Below are 18,662 nucleotides of genomic sequence, written 5' to 3'. Positions count from 1 at the left end.
CCCATCCCTCTCACACCTGCTGGCTTCCAGCCTCCCCCACAGGGTGAGTGGGGGTCCAGTGTAGCTTGGCAGCCCCCTCACCTCCCTGGCCACCTTTCCCTCAGGCCCCCTGGGGCGCTGTCTGGGCTGCAGCCCACACTCCTGCTCCGCCAGCTGAGGCTGGGAGTGGAAACCAACTGACAAGCTCTCATTAAGGAGTTAGTAGGAGCAGTAATTACATGCTCCTGTGCTCAGTGGTGACAGCCTCAGCCCACCTCCAGAGCCTTCTCCCTCCTCTCGGCCCGGTGAGCCCTGGGGTTCCAGCAGTGGCTCCCCCGAGGTCGCCTCAAGGGGGCACTTGCACCCCATTCCCTTCTGAGATGAGGCCTTGGCGAGGTGAGGTTTCGGTGAACTGGCCTGCTAGGCCCATCTGCACAGCATCCGCCAGGCTGACCAGGGCATGGGGGCTGGCCCGGGCAGAGGCCAGGGCCTTCTCCACAGCGAGGCGAGGCTTGGGGGTGAGCTGGCCTGCTAGGCCCATCTGCACAGCATCCGCCAGGCTGACCAGGGCATGGAGGCCGGCCGGGGCAGGGGCCAGGGCCTTATCCACAGCGAGTCCGTGGTGGCCATGGCCGCCGCCATGGGGGCTGGGCACGTAGTTGAAGGGTGGGACACGCACTGCATGGCTCGGGGAGCCGTGCAGGCTGGCAGGGAAACCCCCCACGGCGATACCCAAGCCCTCGTGGGCGAAAGGCGCGGGGCAGGGCCCTTGGCTGGGACCGGCCCATCCACTTCGCTGCCCAGGAGGGTGGCCAGGGCGCCGGTTGGGGCGGGGGGTTGCTCGCTGCACTCCAGGCTCGCGCTGGCGTTGGTCTTGGGCTGGGCCACCTCTTCTGTCTGCACCATGGCATCGCTGGTCTTCTGCGGCGGGGGGCCGGCGGGGCCCTCCTCTGGCGAGGTGCCCCAGAGCAACAAAGCCGAGGCGGGCAGGGTGCTGCGCAGGATGTGTGCGACGTCCTGGTCCCAGATGCGCCGCCACCTAGTGCCTGGCGCGACCACCCTGGGCAGTGGCCGCGCCCCACCGTCGCTCCCGCGGCGCTGAGTTCCTGCGCTGGGGGGGCTCCTGGGGCCGCGCCTTAGGGCCTGCGGACCAAGCTGATGTGGGGTGGGGAGGAGTAGCGCTTGACCGCCACCGGCCGCGCGTGGGGCACGCGCGGGGGCAGGCGCGATGGGCTCTCCGAGCTGGTGCGCCGGGGTGCGCGCGGGCCGGGGCCGGGACCGGACCCTGGCCGGGTCGGCCGCCCTCAGCTCGTCGCAACGCGAAGAGCAGAGGAAGATGGCGGGGAGCCCGGGCTGGCCGCGGCGGGCGACGCGCCCTGGGAGATGGAGGCGGGGGCGGCGGAGCTGGCAGTGGAGGACAGCTCCGTGCATCGGCGACGCAGCAAGCCGGGCGACTCCTTGATGATGGTCAGTTGGCGTCGGAAGCCCGAGCGGAAGCCCGCTGGAGCGGGCGGAGGCCACAGGCACTAGGCCCAGTCGGCCCCCACGCGCCCCCGTCGCCCTCTCGTGGCCTCTGGGGCTAGGCTCTGGGGCGGGTCTGGCCAGTGGCGGCGCCCCGCGCCTGGCGGGCCTCTGCTTGAACGGGATCTGGACGGGGGACTTCTGGGTCTTCTGCTGCTTGGCCAGCAGGGCCCGCGCCAGCGTCTTGGGCACGCCGGGGGGGGCTGCCGGGCCAGGCAGAGACCCTGCAGCTGGGGTGGAGTGGGGCGACTTGCTGGGCAGAAGCTGAAAGGCGGGCGAGGTCTGGGAGGAACTTGAAGAAGGCCTCTGGGCCAGATGAGCAGAGGGGTGGCGCTCCTGGGGGAGGGGTGGCTCAGCGCCGCCAGCTCCGAGACCTTGCCTGGCTGGTGCAGGCTTCGAGAGCGCTGCTGCACGGGCGCTGGCTCCTTGTCTGCGGCTGCTGGCTATGCCGGGCTGGGGATCTCCCCTGCCTTCCTCGGTGTGGCCCGGGGGCCAGGGGCAGCTTTGGGCTGGGGCCGGGTGTCCGGGCTGTGCACGTAAATCACTGTCCGCCCCCGGACAACGGCCGGCACCCCCGCCGCTACCTTGTGAGCCGCGCGCGGCTTCTCGGGGCCGCCAGGGGCGCGGGGGCTCGCGCCGATCTTGGCTGAGGCCAGGCTCCGGTTCTCCGGCGGCGGCCGGGCACTGCCCTCCCCGGCCCCGGCCCCGGCCCCGGGCTGGCGCCTGCTCCTGCGCTTGGATAACTGCAGGGAGGGGTCCATGGACAGAGCAGACCCCAGGGACAGGAGCGAGTGGGACTCGGAGGAGGCCTCGCGGGGCGCCGCCGCGGCCGCCTGGTGCAACCCCGTGACAATGGAGTTGGCGCCCTCCTGGATGGCGCGCCACTCGACGCTGTCCAGGTCGGAGGCCTGGTCTGAGCCGGCCGCCTCCTCGCCGCAGTCCCGGGGCGCCTCTGGCGACCGCTCGTCCTGCTCGGCAGCCCGGGCCTTGCGGCGCGGGGGGCCAGGGGCCGGGGCCCGGCCTCTGGGCATGGCTGAGCCGATGCAGCGGCTCAGGAGCTCCTCCTCGGAGCGCGGCTGGGGGAGCTGTCGCACCGGCCTCCTCGGCGCGGGGCCTGGGCAACCGTGGGCTCCGGGCATCCCAGGTGGCTGGCCGGCTGCTCACAGGGCTCGGGCTCGCTGAGCGAGTCGGACTCGAGGGTGTCCCTCCGAGCAAAGTGGGGTCTCATCGGCGATCAGCAGGGGCTGGGCCGGGGGGTGGGGTGGGGTGGCTGGGCATGAACGGCTACCTTGGCTGCGGTCTGGGCCTCCTTCCCGCCCCGCTTAGGGTCCGCGGGATGGCAGATGGTCGCCACGGGGGCCGCCCGGCCGAGGAGGGCGCCTGGTCATAGTGGTAGAAGCAGTCTCGGCCTCCGCGGTGGGCGTAGTAAGGCACAGGGACTGCCTCCCCCTTTACCCCCGTCCCTGGTCCGAGTGGGCACTTGGGGGCCGGCCAAGAGGCAGCTCCAGCCCGGCTCCTGCCTATGACCTGGACCTGCTCCCGGCTCAGGCCGGCGCCCCTGGCCTTGACCTGGCTGGTGGGCCCGCGAGGTAGCTATGGTGAATGAAACTGATCTTACAAATTCTTTCTCAGCTATGCCATTGTTTGTATATAAAAGCTTTTGAAATTTGTGTGTTGATTTTATATTCTGTAACTTTGCAAATTTCTCTTATGAATTCCAATAATCTCTTAGTGGATTCTTTTGGTTCCCCTATGTATCAGATCATATAATCTACAAACAAGATCACTTGATGTCCTCCTTTCCCAGTTTTACATCTTTTCTTTCTTTTTGTCTAATGGCTCTGGCTAAAACTTCCAGAATTGTATTGAATAGCAGTGATGAAAGAGGACATCCTTGTCTGGTTCTGACTCTCAGTGAAAATGCTTCCAACTTTTTACCCAAATGTATCATGGTGACTGTTGATTTGTCATATATTATCTTGATTGTGTTGAAAAATGCTCCCTCTATACAGTTTGCTTAAAATTTTATCATGAAAGGATTTTGTGTTTCATCAAATGCTTTCTCTGCATCTATTGAGATAATCATACATATGGTCTTCATTCTTCAATTTGCTAATATGATGTATCACATTTATTGATTTGTGCATGTTAAACAATCCCTGCATATGATGGATAAATCTCACTTGGTCTGGGTGAATGATCTTTCTGATGTGGTGATGGATTCTATTGGATAGTAATTTGTTGAGGATTTCTGCATCTATGCTCATCAGAGATATTGGTCTACAGTTCATTTTCTCTGTATCTTTTTCTGATTTTATAATTAAGATCATGCTGAGTTTGGGAGGAATCCAGTTCTTTCAGGTGGTTTAAAAAATTAACATGAATTGGGATTAGTTTATTTATATGAGAGGCCAAGTTACAGAGAGAGGGAGAGACAGAGAGACAGTATTCCATCCACTGGTTCATTCCCCAAATCCAATCCAGCTGATGCTAATGCATGCAGGAAAGCATCAGAGGATGACACAAGTACTTGAGACCCTTCACTTATATAGAAGACTATGATGAAACCCTTAGCTCCTGGCTTCTGGCTGGCCCAGTCTCGTCCCAGATACTGCGGCCATTTGGGGGTGAACCAGAGAGTGTAAAATTCTCTCTTGCTCCCTCTCTCTCTCTCTGCAGCTCCATCTCTAAAATAAATAGGGGGAAGTGCTTGATACAGTGGGCTACGCCACCATCTGCAGTGCCTGCATTCCACATGGGTGACTATTTAAGTCCCACCCAGCTCCCTGGTGATGTACCTGGGAAAGTAGGGGAGAATGGTCTGAGTCCTTGGGCCTCTACTTCCATGTGGGAGAACTGAAAGAAACTCCTGGCTCCTGGCTTCAGCCTGGCCCAGACTCAGCTGTTGCAGCCATTTGGGGAGTGAACTATCGCATAGAAGACCTTTCTCCCTCTCTCTCTCTCTCTCTCTCTCTCTCTCTCTCTCTCACTCTAATTCTAACTCTGACTTACAAATAAATATTTTTGAAAGGTCACAAATGATTTTCACAATTTTTGATGTTGCTTTTCCTTTTTTGTTACCAATATATTTTATTTGAAAAGCATGTGTGTGTGTGTGTGTGTGTGTGAGAGAGAGAGAGAGAGAGAGAGAGAGATTGAAAGATCTTCCAACTTCCGATTTATTGTCCCAAATGACCACAATGGCTTTGGTTGGCCCAGGCTGAAGCCAGGAAGCTGGAACCCAATCTGAGTCTCCCATTGGGGTGGCAGGAGCCCAAGTACTTGGGCCCTCCTCTGCTGCTGGAAGCATTTGAATTAATATTAGCAGGGAGCTGGATTAGGAGTGAGGTTTTAGGCACCCAAACCAGCTCCAATAGAGGAGGCTGTAGCTTAACCAACAGTGCCACAATGCCTATGCTTGATGTTGTGGATTCTTAACTGGAATCACTTTGTATCATTTTCTGTATGGACCTCCATAATTTTTCTATGTTTTTGTTTTATTGAATAGGAAACTATATTGTATTAATTCAGAAATTATTATTTTAAAGTCTTAACAGTTTTTATATTGTACATTATAATCATTATTATATTCCTTAAAATGAACTTCAGAAACAAATCTAACCTTTACAAACAATACTTTGTGGTTATTTACATTTGAAGCATCCTGTTAGTAAAACTTCCCATTATCCTGTGATTAACAGTTTTCACAGAATACAAATTCATTATCCTATCATGTTTAGAGCTTTTGCCTTATAAGCCACTTTTCCTAATTGATAGTTTATATTTTTAAGGAGAATTCATGCATCCTACTGCTTTTGCCATTTATCTTAAAATGAAAACTATGGAGAACAGTTACTGAAAAGGTTGTGAACGGATGAGAGATGGCTTGTGTTTGGGGATTTAAGACATGAAAATGGCCTCATGAATAACTAACAGCCATACTGTATCAATTGACTTAAAATATGTTCCAAAATCTGAATATATGAAATACATGAAGCTTGCATACCTTAAATATAATTTTAAAAAAACAGATTTTGGGTCCAGCCCCATGGCTCACTTGGTTCATCCTCCACCTGTGGTGTTGGCATCCCATATGGGCACTGGATTCTAGTCCCAGTTGTTCCTCTTCCAGTCCAGCTCTCTGTTGTGGCCCTGGAGGGTAGTGGATGATGGCCTGAGTGCTTGGGCCCCTGCACACTTATGGGAGACCAGGAGGAAGCTCCTGGCTCCTGGCTTCAGATAGGCATAGCTCCAGCCGTAATGGCTATTTGGGGGATGAACCAATGGAAGGAAGACCTTTTCTTTCTGTCTCTCTCCCTTACTATCTAACTCTATCAAATAAATAAATAAAATTAAATAAGACCACATATTTTTTCCAGAAGAACTAAAATTATTTAGCCTAGGTTCCTGCTTCAGCAATAGGGATCTTTTAAATTGAAAGTAGTTTAATAAAAATTACACCTAAATTACCAGAATGTGTCCTTGTACCTAAATACCATTATTTCTAGGGTGCCTTTCAGGGCACTGACATTTTAAGAAATATGACACCCATCTCTCTAATAATATGCTATGAATGTTTGGATCTGGATAATCTGAAAGATAAATATTTTTCTATTGTAGAATTTCATAGATAGAAAATCATTGAGTGATCCAGATGTAAAATTAAAATAATCTGGAGCTGGTGTTGTGTTCTACTGGCTTAAGCCACTGCATGCCATGCAGGCATTGTGTATCTAAGTGCCCATTTGAATCCTAGATTCTCTGTTTCCAGTACAACTCCCCAGCAGTGTGTCTGGGATGGTAGCAGGTGGTCCATGTGGTTGGGCTTCTGCCAGCCATGTGGGAAACCTTGGTGGAGTTGCACATTTCTGGTTTTGACCTGGAGCAGTGCTGGCCATTGTGGCCATTTGGGTAATCAACTAGCAGGTGGGAGATAAATCTTTCTCTGACTTCTTCTCTGTCTCTTCTCTGTCTCTTTCTCTCTCTCAATAAATAAAAAATTAAATTAATCCTAATCCTTAAGAACTTTGTGTCCTTGATACCATGTTAAAGACATGGCTTTTAGCTTACAGAAAAAATTAATAAAATTCGTAAATGCCTTTTTCAAGTGGAAGTTTTAAGAAGATTCTCATTAGGCACATCTGTGTAAGAGGAGTTTTATGGTTTCACATTTCTCTTTCTGTAGTTTCAGATCATTTGAAACTCTTTGTTACTATTCATTTTCCTCATCAGTGCCTAGCTGTCTAGATAACCATAGTATTTTCCTTTGCTTTATATGTTCAGTAATTTTGTAGGAACATGTCTAAGTTTAGAATGTTATGGGGTGATTTTCTTAAACACATTTACACTGTATAAACATACATGTTCAAGTATATTTTGCACTTAGAGTGTTTTAACTCTAGATTTTCAGTATGTGTGTTTTTGTTTTTTTGTTTTTTTGCAGGCAGAGTTAGAGAGAGAGAGACAGAGTGAAAGGTCTTCTTTCCGTTGGTTCACCTCCCAAAATGACCACTACTGCTGGCATGCTGCACTGATCCCAAGCCAGGAGCCAGGTGCTTCCTCCTGGACTCCCATGTGGGTGCAGGGCCCATGCACTTGGGCCATCCTCCACTGCCTTCCCAGGCCACAGTAGAGAGCTGGACTGGAAGAGGAGCAACCAGGACAGAATCCGGCACCCTGACCGGGACTAGAACCCGGGGTGCCGGTGCCGCAGGTGGAGGATTATTCTAGTGAGCCGTGGTGCTGGCCATCAGCATGTATTTTGGTCCATTGTTTCAGCTTGCTTCTGTGTTGTCACTGTTGCTGAATTATCTTCTCTATGTACAACCTTTGTATCCTCTCAAATCTGTTTTCTTTTTTTTTAAAGTATTTATTTATTGGTAATTTTCTCTGTTAATAATGTCTTTTTGTTTTATTCTGATCAACCTAACTAGATAGGGTAGATGTTAATTATCTTCATTAGTTTCCACACAGAGTTTTGTTACATTGATTTTTTTCCTATATTTTTCAAATTCTATTGACTTTTTTCGCATCTCACAGTGAAACTGGCTATGCACTGGCTCATGTGCGAATGTGGGGACAGACAGGCATGATTGCATGGGTTGTGTGGCTGCGCGGCACTGGTGAAGAATCTTCATGGCAATGCCCTGCTCACTGACAGACTGTGCGCTGCACAGTGCAGTGCTGTGGGACGTCCTTGGCTGTGTCTGAGGTGAATTCTCAGCAGCCAGGGGATGACCTGAGAAATGCGTAGGGCAGAGGCCTCAAAGCGAGCACTGTACAGGTAGCAATGAGATGCTGTGTGGCCATCAAAAGCAGTTCATTCTCTCACCATAGGACAATTGATGCAGGGGCTCAAGGGCGCCACAGACTTCCTGTCTCTGTTTTATACTCTGCAGTGCACAAGCCCCATAAGACACGATCACTAGGGGGGCGTCCTTTCCACAGGCACTGGAGCCACCCAGGGCCAGGCTGCAGTCCCTGCGGGGCTGACCTTGTTCTCCCCGCTGGGGGCGCCACTTCTGGGACTGCATCCTTGAATTTATTGTTGATGCTGCAGTTTGCTTGGACTGCTCTGGAGAGCTATTATGGCCCTAGTAGTTTATAAACCACAGAAATGGACTCACAGCAGATGCAGAAGTGGGGGTCACAAATGATGGGCCTGGCAAGTTGGGGTGCATCAGAGATCTAGTGTCTGGTGTCTGGACATTCCCAGAATCTTCAAGGGGATAAATGAAAAGATGCACACTGGATCTGTTTTGTGAGGTTGCTGAATGCACCTGGCCACCTCACAGCCTCACCCGGTGATAACCCCATCCCTCTTGATCATCTGTCAGCATTTAGTGCTCTGATCAGACCACAGCAGACGTTCATCTTTGTGTTCTACCTGTTGTTTGGGGTTTAATTTGCTCCTTTTCTTGTTTCCTTAGGTGGAAATCAAGGTAATTGATTTGAGGCAATTCTTATATGAGGGGGCTTCAAAAATTTCAGAGAAAATTCAGTTCTCTCTTCAATGTGCTTTTTGTTAAGATTTATTTACTTATGTGAAAGAGTTACGTGGAGAGAGAAGGCAGAGGCAGAGAGAGAGAGAGAGAGAGAGAGAGAGAGAGAGAGAGAAAGTCTTCTAACTACTGGTTCATGCCCCAACTGGCTGCAACAGCCGGAGCTGTGCTGATCAGAATCGAGAAGCCAGGAGCTTCTTCAGAGTCTCCCACATGGGTGCAGGGCCCAAGCACCTGGACACAGCAGAGAGATGGATGGGAAGTGGAGCAGCAGGGACTTGAACCGACACCCATAGGGGATGCTGGCACTGCATGCTGCAGCTTTACCCGCTATGCCACAGCGCCAGCCCCAGCCCCAAGGTGTGTTTTTATAATGAACTACTGAAAATCCCTTACAGGCATTTACTGCTATTTTTTTCTTTAATGTCTCTAAAGATACATTACACAGATTCTCTAATGTTGTATTTTCATTCAGCATTTATGCCTTCTAATGTCTTCATTAAGTCTTGGACTCAGTTTTACAGAAATGTGTCCCACTGAGTTGCTACGAACTTCAGTGTTTTCCTGACACTTCAGTGTGATAGCTCTTTTGGATTTGGTTTGTGGTCATAGAATATAATTTGCATACTATCTTTTTTATATTATCCTGTAATTAATATTTGTTTTATGGCCTACATCTATTTTGGTAAATCTTCTATGGATACTTGAGAGTGGTGGTTTCACCTGTATGTTCTTGGAGATTTTCTTCTGACTCATTCTGTTATTTGCTGAATAAAATGTACTGGGATAACAGATGATTCTTGCAATTTTTTTCTTTTTAAATACTCTATCTTATTTTACAAGATGCATTTTGGGTGCAAAAATTTTAGGATTATTGCATTGTCTTGATTAATTGAACTGCTTGTAAATATGAAATGACATTTTTATTCCTCATGGTAGTTTTGGTTATTAATTACACCTTGCAAAAGCTCATATTCCTCAGTTTTGATTTGTCAAATGTTAGTGTGGCAAATATTTTCCATTTTAAATGAATTTGTGTTTTTACATTTAATGTATATATCTGATAGGGAGTATATAATTCATCTTATTTTCTCTGTACTGTCTAATCATTTGACTTTTAATTGAGATTTTAGACCACTTCCTTTTAAAATGATTGTTATGTAATTCAACTTATCTGTCATAATATTGCTTTCTTTTAATTCCATATTTTGTTACACCATTCTGCTTTATTTTAGATTACTATTTTATTATTTTTTATCTATTTGAAAGACAGTTAGAGTCAGGTAGATACAGAGAGAGGGCTTCCACCTACTGGTTCACTCCCCAAATGCTCACAACAGCCAGAACTTGCTATGCCAAAACACTAGCTCCTAGAGATACTCTTTAAAATGTAATAATGGAAGGCACTGTTATATAGAACTAAGGAATAAACAAAACATATATAGCCAGTAATGAGAACATTGTTCCATTAGGCTATGCTGGTTCTGAGAAATGTGTGTAATTCAGTGGCTAGGAGAGAGTGTCAGTGGTCTCACAATTAAAATTGAGCAAGATGTCCTGAGGTGCACAGTGGGAGGAGTGGCTGACAGAATATAGATGATGTGCACATCTGTTGGAAATAAATTAAAAGATAAACCTAAAAATACAAAAGGGTTGCAGTTGTTAATATATTGTTTATTGTAAGTAAAAACTCAATTTATAGGTGGAAGAATTGAGAAACTGACAACAGTTATGATGACCACTTGGTGAAAAACTTCACTACATTTGCATCAAAATTCAAGGGAAAACAGAAATGAATGAAACATAAGGTGAAATTATGCAAAATATCCAATAAATCTTGAAGGAAGCATACTTGTAAGCAGCACTACATCACTGAGTTCATAACAATAGGATAATTTGTGGGTTATCAGAACTAAAGAAAGATTTAAAAATATACCACCTGGAATGTGAAAATGATTATACTGGACAAGATTTTAAAACCTGGGTACTTAAAATTGTTAACAAAAATTTTCATTTCGTTGATGATATCATATTGTTGTAATTTGCTGTCCCTAGGATATTGATGATTCACACAAGTGATAACAGTAAATTAAAACAAAATAGAACAAAATGAAGGCAGCTGCCCTCCGCGGGGTCGGGTGGGGACAGGGAGGAGGAGGAGGAGGAGTAGGAGGAGGAGGTGGAGGAGGAGGAGGAGGTTGTGGAGGCTCGGTGGGTGGATTTGTGTCCCAGCAGGGTGCTGGGGAGCCAGTGAGCCAGTGAGTTTCCCGCCCAGGACTAGGGAGAAAGCAAAAAAAAAAAAAAAACCTGTGGGATTTATTTAACGTGATCTTGGCAAATGCCTTCTGCCTCTGCTTAGCCGAGACCCTCTGCTCTTCAGCCAGCCCTTCCTCCCTGCAGGGCCTGAGCTCCATGGCTGGCGCCCCCGTGACTGTGTCCTGGCCAATGAGCTGTTCGGGGCGGAATCCAGCTGCAGCTCTGGCTACCGCACGCTGTGGCGGTGCCTGGTGGACCGCGACCGCAACCCCGGGCTGGCCCACAAGGAGTTCCAGGCGGCCCCGGAGGTGCTGCAGGAGAGCCCGCTGTGTGATGGCCTCTGCAAGTGGACCATGAAGGAGCTGCAGTGCCTGCAGATCTACTGGAGCCTCCACCCGGGGCTGACCGAGGGGGAGGAGTTTTAGGAGGCCTCTCCCTGCGAGCCGGTCACCTCCCGCCTCTCCGATGTTTTCAGGCTTGCCTCCATCTTCTCAGGGACAGGGGCAGACCCGGCGGTCAGCGCCAAGAGCAACCAGTGCCTGCACGTGACCAAGGCCTGCGACCTCAATGGCAACTGCAAGAAGCTGCGCTCCTTATCTCCATCCTCAACCGGGAGCTCACATACAGAGCACTGCAGCTGTCGCCAGTGCCACAAGGCCCTGCACCAGGTCTTCGACGGAGTGCCCAGCGAGTATACCTACTGCATGCTCCTCCGCTCCTGCCGAGACCAGGTGTGCGTGAGTGCCGCCGCCAGACCATCCTTCCCAGCTGCTCCTACGAGGACAAGGAGCGCCACCTGCCTGGATCTGCGTGCCCTGAGCCGCACCGACCACCTGTGCCGGTCCAGGCTGGCCGACTTCCATGGCAACTGTCAAGCCTCCTACCGCACACTCACCTGCTGCCCAGGGGACAGTGACCAAGCGTGTCTGGGCTCCTACACAGGCATGGTCGGCTAAGACATGACACCCTACTGCGTGGACCCCAGCCCCACCAGCGTGGTGCAGCTGTCGCAGCAGGGGAACATAGAGGAGGAGTGTGAGAGGTTCCTGAGGGACTTCACCGAGAACCCGCACCTCTGGAACACCATCCAGGCCTTTGGCAACCGCACAGATGTGAGCGTGTCCCCAAAGGGCCCCTTGTTCCTGGCCACGTAGGCCCCTCGGGTGGAGAAGACACCTTGTCTGCCAGATGACCTGGGTGACAGCACTGGCCTGGGCACAAGTGCCATGACCACCTGCCCTTCTGTCCAGGAGCAGGGGCTGAAGGACAACAGCTCCAGAGTTGAGCCTGTGCTTCACAGAGCTGACGACAGACATCATCTCAGGAAGCAGCAAGGTGATCAAACCCAACTCAGGCCTCAGCCGAGCCAGGCCGTCAGCTGCCTTGGCTGCACTCCCCCTCCTCATGCTCACCTGGGCCTTGTAGACCCCACCCTGGGGAACTGACACAACAAGAACTCCCACCTGACACAGCAGACACACACACAGACACACACGAGACAACCACACACACCTTGCAAACAAAACAAGACAAAAGTGAGTCTTCTCCCACCTTGTCTCTGAGCCTGTCTCCTCCCAGGTTTCTTCTCTGGAGAAGTTTTTCTAAGCCGGACAGACAAGCAGGGGGCCAGCCTCTGTACTAGGCTGGAGTTTTCTTTTCTGGACCCCTTTGAAGCAAGAGACCAAGACCCCTACTGCCAAGGGGACGTGTGACTGTGCCTGCTGCAGGCTGAGGCAGGGTGTCGGGGCCAGTGGCCCTGGCCCGACATGAGATGCAGCAGGCTGAGGCTGTCCCTTACCTAATCCTGTTTCCAAGACTTTTCGTCCCATATTCCTGCAGGCAGGATGTGACTTCTGATGAAGGTTTATAATGTTCTTTGCTCTATCTGCAGAGCTTGTACCCTGATCATTGCTACTTTGTAAACTTGCTCTGTTCCTGTGCTATGCATGATTGCACACAATGAATGTTATCTGTATGGGGTCTGGGGTATATATCCTTGTCTTTCTGTGTGCTCGGGGCTGGAGACTGAAGGGTTTCCTTAGGGAGACTGCCTCCAGTCCCTCATTGCCGGGCCCCCTACTTTGGCTTGGAACGCTACGAGGCAATAAATGTGGTGATGAATTGACTGAGTGCTGCGTGTCTCCGTGTGGTTTGTTGGGTGGCCTCCGACAGCAGGGCAGCCCATGCTGGACACCTGCCAGGGGCTGATGAGGACAGCAGGCACCGGGAACCTGTAGGCCCCATCTGCCCCTTCTCTTAGCTGCAGGAGTGTTGACTGCTTCTGTGCCCTCAGCGGGCCGGTGGGCCAGAGTCTGGCATGGGTGGGAGACACCTGCAGAAGGGGTGAGGTACCCTGAGCTCCCTGGGAGGCATGGATGGCAGAGAGCCCAGCCCAGGCCACCTGGGGCACCAGCTCCAGGGTGGAGGTGGGGGCTTCTGCCTCCTTGGTGGCAAGAGTTTTAGGGTCAGAGAGAAATGAGGCTTTGTTGGTGCTGGGTGGGTGGGTGTGGTCTCGCTGGAGAGGGGCAGCAGGATCTGGCAGTGGGCACACATCTCCAGCAGTTGTCTGCACGCCCCTCTCATGCCCATGCCCCCCTCCATCTCTGAGACCTAAGTCAGCTCTACATACAGTCTTTCCAAATGTGTGTATATGCACATCACATCCGTGTGTCCTGTGGTTCCCTGTTCTTTCATTTTTTTAAGAAATGGACCTATCGAAATAATACCCCTTCCACTCCTCCCTCCCAAGATGATGAAAAGGTGTTATTCTAAAGTTTATTTTTATTAACATTATCTACAATGGGAACAGATGGCTCCTGGCCCCTCCACTCCCTCTGTGTGCCTGGCTGCTGTCAGCCCAGCTGGGGCTGGGGCCCCTGGTCCACATTCATGGTTATTTTTTTTTTGACAGGCAGAGTGATAGTGAGAGAGAGAGACAGAGAGAAAGGTCTTCCTTTTTGCCGCTGGTTCACCCTCCAATGTCCGCTGCAGCCGGCGCATCTTGCTGATCCAAAGGCAGGAGCCAGGTGCTTCTCCTGGTCTCCCATGCAGGTGCAGGACCCAAGGACTTGGGCCATCCTCCACTGCCTTCCCGGGCCATAGCAGAAAGCTGGCCTGGAAGAAGGGCAACCTGGATAGCATCCGGTGCCCCAACCGGGACTAGAACCCGGTGTGCCGGTGCCACAAGGTGGAGGATTAGCCTGTTAAGCCATGGAGCCGGCCCGCATTCATGGTTAATTAAGCAAAAGCCACCAATAAAAAAAGAATACATCTGTTACAATTATATGCTAATTACTGTAAGTAGTACAGGAGCAATGGTAGAGTAAGAGCCAATAAAAGCAATTTGTTACATAATGTTCCGTTACAATTAAATAATAATTAGATAATTACAAAAAGGCTAAAAAAGGTAAATCAAGTAAACATCATGGCAGTTAATATCTGCGGGATAATTATCCAGGATAATATCTGCGGTATTCTCTTGTGTTGACTGATGCTACCAAAAATCTCAGTACTAGTGATAAATTTGGTGTTCCCTAAAATCACAAAATAGTTTTAAAATCTGTGATTCTCATAGCATGAACAAATACTTTGGTGCTAACCCATTCAGAGATACTGTGTACATGAAGGATTCCATGAAAACTTAGACATTTTTCAGAGGGCTAATAATCTTACAATGAGAAAGCCAATGAAGCTATCTATGGGATCTTGATGCAAGATCTAGATACACTAAGAAAATGAAATTATAGAAATTATATGTAGGTAATATCTTTGAATTCAAAGACAAAAATGGATGGGTATAATTTTTATAATAAAATGATGTTGTGATAACCGTGAGTGAATAAAGTATTTTGGCAGAAACAATGAATGCCTAGAAATATGATCAAAATTATATAAAAATTTGCAGGAACTAAAATCCAGAACAGGTCTTGCCCTTTCCAGAGTGATCTCAAAGGAACAATATGAGCACTATTAAATTTCAACATCAATAGGAAAGTAATCCCATAAAAAATCCAAAAAGGGTGAAAAGCATCCTTGAAACAAAGAGTACTCTGGCCTAGATGTCTCTGAGAAGTTTTGAAGATAGAAATTGCTTGTTCCAGAATTGTGAGTGAATTGACAGCACAACGAAAAAGCTAAAAAACATGGTTACATGCTCAGGGTGCTAGCACTGGTATGCACTATGATTTGATGATATAATTGTGAAATATTCAGAAACTCAAATACAGGGCCAGTGCCATGGCTCACTAGGCTAATCCTTCGCCTGCAGCACCGGCACCCCACATTCTAGTCCTGGTTGGGGCACTGGATTCTGTCCTGGTTGTTCCTCTTCCAGTCCAACTCTCTGCTGTGGCCCGGGAGTGCAGTGGAGAATGGCCCAGATCCTTGGGCCCTGCACCCACATGGGAGACCAGGAAGAAGCACCTGGCTCCTGGCTTTGGATCGGCAGAGTGGACTGGCCTTAGCAGCCACTTGGGGGTTGAACCAAAGGAAAAAGAAGACCTTTCTCTCTGTCTCTCCCTCTCTCTCTCTCTCACTGTCTAACTCTGCCTGTAAAAAAAATAAATAATAAATAAATAATAAACTCAAATACAAAGTAAACTTAAAAACCTTGTGCTTATTAGAGTATAAATTACATTAGAGTATAAATTACTGAGGGTAGAAATGTTATTTTGTAGGAGTAATAATAAAGTGATAAACACATAAAAGTGAATTTGTTAAAAAAAAGTTCATTCAATTACCTTTAAAGTGGAAAATAAGGGAAAAAGTGAATGGAAATAAAGCAAAGATCTTGGAAATTATCAGGAGCATCATAGAGAACAATATTCGTATTCACAGGTACACTTTGAGCATTCAACATGGCAGTTTCAGTTACAATCCTCTAGAATTTCAGCCAAACTAAAATAATATATCCTCTGGGAACTAAGAAATATTGAATGGGTCAAGATGACTCTAAGAATCTGGGGACATGAAATAGTTGCAAAGACACTTTAGATTATTTCCATCAAGTCCATGTCACAAAGAGAAACCCCCCCAAGAAGGCCTGGGATTAATAATAGCAGTTCTGATTCACAGATACTAATGATAAAAATAGGACACAAGTGCATTAAAAACAATGATAAATAAAATAATGCATATTTAATAATATATAGGTTAAATAATGGTATGATCAGCAGATATGAAGATACTTGTGGATTGAGAGTCTCATAAATTATTTTACTCCCAGAAAATTATTAAAATCATGGATTTTTAAGAATCATGTATTTGAAAACACCTCTTAAATATCTAACATGGTGTAGTTTGTTTAGCCAGTAAACTTAAGCACAACCATCTAAAATGTTTTTAGTTTCTTTCTACCAACAAGTCTAAAACATATGATACACAGATTCAGGTCCCACAAATTAAAATGTATCTTTGATTGATTTTAGCAGCTTAAATTTATGGACAATCTTATCTATAAGCCATTTAAAATAAAACTCTTAATAAAATTTCCCCATGTGGACATACAATATGTACACACATATAATATAGCATAATAGACCAATATAGCAATTTTAATAATAGCTTTTAAAATCTTTAACTCTTTTGTAGATTGCCAATTGATTTGAATTGCTTTTTCTTTTTAGTAACCTCAGTTAACCATACTTTCTCTCAGTTGGTGCTGTTAATACATTATTGGCTTCATAGAAGGCATTGGACCTTCTGGTAAATGTTTTCTTAAGTTGTTATCTAATGGTTGAAACGGTTTGCTAAGTATTCATGTGATATTGCTATTGTCAGCAAGCTATCTAGGACTTGCTCCCTCATTTCTCTATTCTAAGCCCAACTTGTTCTTTCATTTCTCTATTCTCTTCAAGGTAGGAAACTAATTCTATTATGAAGGAATCTGTAGGATGCACAATTTAATCTTTAGACCTTATAAAAGAGATGGCTAACATTTTTCTGCAATAGCATAGCCAAAATAAGAACTTAAATAATAATCTCATAGCTAGATTCACGTCGCCATCAGCGAAGTATACAGTAAGTAGAAAAAACCTCCCTTTCAGACCCAAGGGAAAGAAAGTTTTAAAGTGAGAATATAATTTTCCTCATGGGCATTGTCTACCTTAGAAAAACTACTACAGAACATGCCTGTGACTATAGACTTGTAGTTCAGGCCACCGAAGATTAGAGATGGGATACGGGCACTCCCTTGACTTGCATCCTCTGGTCTGCTTGAACACAAACCAGGAGGAAAAGAAAGCTCGGCATCAGAAGCAATGGGTGGCAGGCCTATTAATGGCTGATCTGTACAGTGATCTGCCCTCAAGGAGACCCAACAGGCCAGTCCACTGCAGTGGCTTTCAATGTGGTAAGCCTGGGCTTCAGCAGAAGTCAGCTTGTGAAGAGCCCTGGCAGCTCTGCCAAGAGCTGGATCACTGGAAATGGACCTGCCCTGGAGTCGAAGGATGCCCAGGTCAGAGCCACAGATCTTATTGGCTCTAAGCTGAAAAGCCCTTCACTCAGCCCAACTTCCAAAGTGACCACTGCAGCTGAGGGGATGGTCAAGTAGGGTCAGCAACATTGCAGGCAGAACTGTAAATTTCCTGTTAGAGATGCCACCTGCCTTTACCTGGCCAGCTCTCCTCCCAGGCCAGCCAAGTGCTGAAAGTCAACAGAGTGCCTTCCCCTAGGAGGTTCACACCTCCCTTAGGATATACCCCATGTGAAGAGATAGATAGGTCTGGGCCTCTTAACTTACAAGGCCTAAAGCCCACCAGATTATTATCAAGCCCCTTCTATCAGGTTCTATTTGCCTCTCAATCAGAAAACTTAATTGTAGCTTAGACAGCACCTTTCTTACCTCCTCTAATAATGACTCTGTCCTTTGTTCTAGGCCCTGTCTAGTGCACTTGGGCCTCATTCCTTTGTAATCATAACCTCTACTCTACCACCAATGGCTCTACTCCCAACCTGTGTGTACTGATGGTCCTCTTCCCCACTTAATGCTGTATAATTGTTCAAACCTGGTAAATGCCACTCTTAGGATCATTGGTTACTATCCTCACTCTGTCTTTTATGATCTTGTCTAAATATGATCAGAGTCGGCAAACTTGGAAGGCTTCCATAGCCTTGGCAACTCATGACAACAGCCTAGGGTGGTTCCTGGCGCCATAAACTAGAGTGTCAATTTGTTGGGTCAACAACAGGAGCCACTGTGCACTTGCTCCTCATGTGGGATCTCTGTCCTTAATGTGCTGTACATTGTGATTTAATGCTATAACTAGTACTCAAACAGTATGTTTCACTTTGTGTTTCTATGTGGGTGCAAACTGTTGAAATCTTTATACTAAATTGATCTTCTGTATATAAAGAGAATTGAAAATGAATCTTGATGCAAATGGAAGGGGAGAGGGAGCGGGAGAGGGGAGGGTTGCGGGTGGGAGGGAAGTTATGGGAGGGGGAAGCCATTGTAATCCATAAGCTGTACACTGGAAATTTATATTCATTAAATAAAATTTTTAAAAAAATCATGGATTTTTGAAAATTTAAGTTTTCATGAAATTGATTAAGCCACAATAAAATTTTGCCATGATTTTCTACAGTTATACTACACATCATTGATATATACATATTATAGAAATAAAAGTGATCTTTCTACTTTTTGCTTGTTAAAACTTATGATAGTGGTGCATTATACTTGTAATTATACAGTAAATTGAAAGTATTTTATTGCAAAAGTTAAAGAAAAAAGGAAAAGAAAGAGAGAGGATTAAGGGAGGGAGGGTGAAGTATGGTGGTCTTCTTAGAACCGTATCTATGAAATACATTAAATCTATTTTTAAGGATTTATTTATTTATTTGAAAGTCAGAGTTACACAGAGAGAGGAGAGGCAGAGAGAGAGAGAGAGAGAGAGAGAGAGAGAG

At 47.7% G+C, this 18,662-nt stretch overlaps 2 pseudogenes; one reads left to right on the top strand and one right to left on the bottom strand.

The window, feature by feature from the left end:
• Positions 1–325: 325 nt before the first annotated feature.
• On the bottom strand, positions 326–8,033 carry LOC133746927 (adenomatous polyposis coli protein 2-like; annotated as a pseudogene).
• Positions 8,034–8,116: 83 nt separating this feature from the next.
• On the top strand, positions 8,117–12,182 carry LOC133746926 (GDNF family receptor alpha-2-like; annotated as a pseudogene).
• Positions 12,183–18,662: the final 6,480 nt, after the last annotated feature.

This window comes from Lepus europaeus, chromosome 18 (genome assembly GCF_033115175.1).
Source record: "Lepus europaeus isolate LE1 chromosome 18, mLepTim1.pri, whole genome shotgun sequence".
Taxonomy (NCBI): domain Eukaryota; kingdom Metazoa; phylum Chordata; class Mammalia; order Lagomorpha; family Leporidae; genus Lepus; species Lepus europaeus.
The sequence above is the reverse complement of the archived record's forward strand: the minus strand, read 5'-3'. Positions and strand labels throughout refer to the sequence as shown.